Raw genomic sequence first — 6,397 nt, 5'->3', positions numbered from 1 at the left:
TAAATGACCAGCATGGTCAAATAATAATAATCACAGTAGTTGTCGAGGGTGCAGCAAGTCAGCACCTCAGGAGTAAATGTCAGTTGACTTTTCATAGCCGATCATTAAGAGTATCTCTACCTCTCCTGCTGTCTCTAGAGAGTTGAAAACAGGAGGTCTGGGACAGGTAGCACGTCCGGTGAACAGGTCAGGGTTCCATAGCCGCAGGCAGAACAGTTGAAACTGGAGCAGCAGCATGGCCAGGTGGACTGGGAACAGTAAGGAGTCATCATGCCAGGTAGTCCTGAGGCATGGTCCTAGGGCTCAGGTCCTCCTCCGAGAGAAAGAAAGAGAGAATTAGAGAGAGCATACTTAAATTCACACAGGACACCGGATAAGACAGGAGAAGTACTCCAGATATAACAAACTGACCCTAGCCCCCGACACATAAACTACTGCAGCATAAATACTGGAGGCTGAAGCATTTCGTATACATTGTTTGTCTTCAGGAAGGCAGTGAGTTGCTGCGCAAAAGCTTTTTCAAAATGTTTTGAGAGGAATGGAAGATTCGATATAGGCTGATAGATTTTTTTTTCTGGGTCAAGGTTTGTCTTTTTCAAGAGAGGCTTTATTACTGCCACTTTTAGTGAGTTTGGTACACATCCGGTGGATAGAGAGCCCTGAACAGGCAGTTAACCCACTGTTCCTAGGCCGTCATTGAAAATAAGAATTTGTTCTTAACTGACTTGCCTAGTTAAATAAAGGTTAGATAAATAAATAAATAAAAAATAAATTATTATGTTCAACATAGGAGGGCCAAGCACAGGAAGCAGCTCTTTCAGTAGTTTAGATGGAATAGGGTCCAGTATGCAGCTTGAAGGTTTAGAGGCCATGATTATTTTCATCATTGTGTCAAGAGATATAGTACTAAAACACTTGAGTGTCTCTCTTGATCCTAGGTCCTGGTAGAGTTGCTTGCAGACTCAGGACAACTGAGCTTTGGAGGAATAAGCAGATTTAAGAGGAGTCCGTAATTTGCTTTCTAATGATCATGATCTTTTCCTCAAAGAAGTTCATGAATTTAGTACTGCTGAAGTGAAAGCCATCCTCTCTTGGGGAATGTCTGTTTTAGTTTGCTTGTTCTATGACAGTATCAAAAATATATTTGGGATTGTTCTTATTTTCCCAATTAAGTTGGAAAAATAGGATGATCGAGCAGCAGTAAGGGCTCTTCGATAATGCACGGTACTGTCTTTCCAAGCTAGTCAGAAGACATCCAGTTTGGTGTGGCGCCATTTGTTCCAATTTTCTAAGCTTGCTTCAGAGCTTGGTATTTTCTGTATACCAGGGAGCTTGTTTCTAATGACAAATGTTTTGTTTTTTATGTAGGGTGCAACTGCTTCTAGGGTAAAACCGCAAGGTGGTTAGGTGGTTAACTGATTTTTGTCCTCTGATGTCCTTGGGTAGGCAGAGGGAGTCTGGAAGGGCATCAAGGAATCTTTGTGTTGTTTGAGAATTTATAGCACGACTTTTGATGCTCCTTGGTTGGGGTCTGAGCAGATTATTTGTTGCGATTGCAAACGTAATAAAATGGTGGTCCGATTGTCCAGGATTATGAGGAAAAACATTAAGATCCACAACATTTATTCCATGGGACAAAACTAGGTCCAGAGTATGACTGTGACAGTGAGTAGGTCCAGAGACATGTTGGACAAAACACACTGAGTCGATGTTGCCTCCAAAAGCCTTTTGGAGTGGGTCTGTGGACTTTTCCATGTGAATATTAAAATCACCAAAAATGTAAATATGATCTGCTATGACTACAAGGTCCGATAGGAATTCAGGGAACTCAGTGAGGAACGATGTATATGGCCCAATAAAAAAGGCCTGTAAACAGTAGCTATAAAAAGTGATTGAGTAGGCTGCATAGATTTCATGACTAGAAGCTCAAAAGACAAAAACGTCATTTTATTTTTTTTGTAAATTGAAATTTGCTAAATTTGCTAAATGTTACAACACCTCCGCCTAAATTGCGGGATGCACGGGGATATGGTCATTAGTGTAACCAGGAGGTGAGGCCTCATTTAACACAGTAAATTAATCAGGCTTAACCATGTTTCAGTCAGGCCAATCACATCAAGATTATGATCAGTGATTAGTTCATTGACTATAACTGCCTTTGAAGTGAGGGATCTAACATCAGGTAGCCCTATTTTGAGATGTGAGGTATCATGATCTCTTTCAATAATGGCAGGAATGGAGGTCTTTATCCTAGTGAGATTGCTAAGGCGAACACCGCCATGTTTGGTTTTGCCCAACCTCGGTCGAGGCACAGACATGGTCTCAATGGGGATAGCTGAGCTGACGACACTGACTGTGCTAGTGGCAGACTCCACTAAGCTGGCAGGCTGGCTAACAGCCTGCTGCCTGGCCTGCACCCTATTTCATTGTGGAGCTAGAGGAGTTAGAGCCCTGTCTATGTTGGTAGATGAGATGAGAGCACCCCACATTTAAGCCTGAAGATCTTTCTCCACCTAATGCAGGTGTCAAACTCATTCAGACTGTCCCAGTCACTGATTCCTAAACGTTGGGTCAAGATGGGCCATGGCCAGCTTGTCATGGGTCATGGCTGGATTTGGTCTGGGTTGTAGGGTTGTCTATATTTGGTGGGTCACACCATAGATTTAGCTCAACCTCTCTTCATTGAATCTGTCCCATTACGACGTCTGTGAGAGCATGGACAGGGCCATTGCAGCCATCTCCATTTTGAAGCAGTCCATTTTCTTCTGCGAATTGGCAAACAAACTGAGTGTCCAAACTGCCACCTGTACTGTGTTGTTAAAACAGATATAAAGCCAAGGTTGGAGATTTACTGTCACCTGCAGTTATGGAATGCTTGCTCACAAGTATAATTCATTGGTTGATCCCACGTGATTACCCAGATGGAATCATGTGATCCTTCCTTAACCCATAGAAAGTCCCACCCAGTAGACTACTTCAATGGTGCCACCCATGCTAAAACGACCTTTAGGGCCCTAGAGTCATTCTCTATGGATCGCCGCAAACACTTGGGCTATAAGTGGGTAACAATTAGGGTTGCAAAATTACAGGAACTTTCAGTAAATTCCTTGGTGTTCCATAAATCCTTGTTGGATTTCCTGCTTATTCTGGGAAATCTCCAACTGGAATCTCAGGAAAACCAGGGAATTTATTGAAAGTTCCCAGAATTTTGCAACCCTAGTCACAATGGAAAAAAGGTCTGGGTAATACTGTTCACTGTAATAAAAACATTTAGAATTTGATCTGCCGACATCTGTAAACTAAGTCGAATAACAATCACTCAAACACACAGGAGTATTGTCTCAGTTCACTTTTTATTGTTTCACAACAGTTGACTGGCACCCGAGTACCGTGGTTTTGTTTTTGCTACATATAGCACAGATGACCTATCCATCTTTACATTGCTGTAAAACAAAAATAAATAATAAATCAAACACTATCCCAGGAAGTAGTGGTGGTGGGGTCTGGGGGACAGAAGTAGTGGTGGTGGGGTCTGGGGGACAGAAGTAGTGGTGGTTGGGGTCTGGGGGACAGAAGTAGTGGTGTTGGGGTCTGGGGGACAGAAGTAGTGATGTTGGGGTCTGGGGGACAGAAGGGGGACAGAAGTAGTGATGTTGGGGTCTGGGGGACAGAAGTAGGGGGACAGAAGTAGTGATGTTGGGGTCTGGGGGACAGAAGTAGTGGTGTTGGGGTCTGGGGGACAGAAGTAGTGGTGTTGGGGTCTGGGGGACAGAAGTAGTGGTGTTGGGGTCTGGGGGACAGAAGTAGTGGTGTTGGGGTCTGGGGGACAGAAGTAGTGGTGTTGGGGTCTGGGGGACAGAAGTAGTGGTGTTGGGGTCTGGGGGACAGAAGTAGTGATGTTGGGGTCTGGGGGACAGAAGTAGTGATGTTGGGGTAGTGGTGTTGGGGTCTGGGGGACAGAAGTAGTGGTGTTGGGGTCTGGGGGACAGAAGTAGTGGTGTTGGGGTCTGGGGGACAGAAGTAGTGGTGTTGGGGTCTGGGGGACAGAAGTAGTGACAGAAGTAGTGATGTTGGGGTCTGGGGGACAGAAGTAGTGATGTTGGGGTCTGGGGGACAGAAGTAGTGATGTTGGGGTCTGGGGGACAGAAGTAGTGTAGTGTTGGGGTCTGGGGGACAGAAGTAGTGATGTTGGGGTCTGGGGGACAGAAGTAGTGGTGTTGGGGTCTGGGGGACAGAAGTAGTGGTGTTGGGGTCTGGGGGAAGTAGTGGTGTTGGGGTCTGGGGGACAGAAGTAGTGGTGTTGGGGTCTGGGGGACAGAAGTAGTGATGTTGGGGTCTGGGGGACAGAAGTAGTGGTGTTGGGGTCTGGGGGACAGAAGTAGTGATGTTGGGGTCTGGGGGACAGAAGTAGTGATGTTGGGGTCTGGGGGACAGAAATATTCATTAGTGTCCTTTCTCACAAAAGTCTGTCTCTTTGTTGAGTTGGAACAGTGTGACGTCCCAACTCCATTTTGGCAACTTTGCACTCAAGAATACCCAGACAGGTCTACTGTGTTTCAGTGTTGTGTAGTGTACAGCAGCCCTGCCTGTAGGTTGGCTCGCTGCTGTGTGTCTGTCACACCAAACAATCAGAGAATAACTAGAGAAGATTAAGAGATCATTTTTTTGTACCTAGACTTTCCTATGTAAACAACATTTAGAGTAAAACTTCTATAGTTAGTTCAGAGCTGGAAGTGATCAAAATATGGACTTGTGAAGCCTTCATCACAACCAGTGAGGATGATGTAGGACAGCCTGGCCACCTCTGGAGGCTACTACAGATGCAGTTAGTATTGCCAATCTAAAAAAGTTACATATTGATAAAGTGCAGCAGACAATCCTAATTCTGCATTTTCCATATTCAGTCTAATGAAATGTTAATCCAATGACAAACTAATGCAAATATCTACGAGTCAATTCAGGCATAATGTATCATTAGACATGTATCCTTAACATTGTTATTCATTCAATACATTTTAATATTTCAGCAATTACATAATATTGAAAGATACATTAGTGCTCCATGTTTGTTGTCCTTTTCAATTCAATCACATTAAGAGGAATCTGATGCCTTTTCCTGGCTTGACTGATGATTCAACTTCAGAACCATCATTTCAGATTTCAGTTCTCATAAGACAGGTTGTTTCAGACTTATCATAGGGTGATGTCCCAATAACCCCCCATAGCTTGCTTTCCTTTTAGGTCACAGATCTGACAGGATTGGATGGGCATCAGTATTATGAAGGACACCTATCCAGCCCTTTCACATATCCATGATGGTTATGGTGGAAAGAAAGCCATTACAGGCATCTGGGACACCTGTTTGTGCTTCAGTGAGCCTCATTCATTCAGGCTCTTAGAGGATAATAGAGGTTCCTTCAGGACAGTGCAACATTATCAACAGTACAGATAGAAATAGAATGTATAGAACTGACAGGATTCCCTGTTCCATACCACACAGAACCATGCCTTTTCTATACTAAACATTTCTATACAAAATGTTTTGTGATGTCATCACTCTCCTGTCCTGAATAATCTAAATGTTCCAATTGGAGGTTGATTCTATTGTGTCAACAGGGAACACTAACAATCTTTCTCAAATGTACCCAACACTAACACGAGTCTGGTCCATCTGGGTGTATGAAGGATTAACCCTCATCTCCACATGCAGTTCTACAGTAGCTCTTATAAAACAAAAGATGTAACAAACAAAAATAAACAATAAATTAAATCTATGTGTGTTGTAAACAATATCCTAACAAGTATTTACAAAAAAATGAAGTATACATTGTAATAAGCTGCCGTTGTAACTTCTTAAAACCCACTGTAGCGTATTATAGAGTTGGGATTAACAGTTTACGTGTCTGTATGAGGGAGTTTATTAACAGTCTTGTGAAGGAAACGCCAGTGGTCATTGACAAGAGTCGTCATCTTTTAGTGTTCACTGCTCAATTGTTGCCTTATTGGTCAGTTTTTCTGGGAACATTTCCAATTGATGGTTGATCATAACAAATTTAACATGAGAATGACATTTTTATGGTCTAAGCAGTAAGGACCAGCGTCATCTCCTTCATAGAGGCTACAGTAATTAAAGTGTGACTTTGATAATGCTGATATAGACATGCTAACCTGGAGCCAAGATGTTAGAGTAAAGCACAGCAGACAACTAGTGCTGCATCTTAACAGGTTAAAGTGGCTTCCTCAGCCGCCGGGCATTCTGTCCTTCACACAGTGACCGGTTAGAACTGGACCATTGCCTAAAATGTTAGATCAGTTACAGATGGAGAGGAAGTCACTTCAGACTGATGAGTTGCAGCCTGTTTGTGATGGAAGGTTCAGTGGCCCTGCTTGCTACCCT

This window comes from Oncorhynchus nerka, linkage group LG3, assembly GCF_034236695.1.
Source record: "Oncorhynchus nerka isolate Pitt River linkage group LG3, Oner_Uvic_2.0, whole genome shotgun sequence".
Classification (NCBI taxonomy): Eukaryota; Metazoa; Chordata; class Actinopteri; order Salmoniformes; family Salmonidae; genus Oncorhynchus; species Oncorhynchus nerka.
This window is presented reverse-complemented; position numbering follows the sequence as displayed.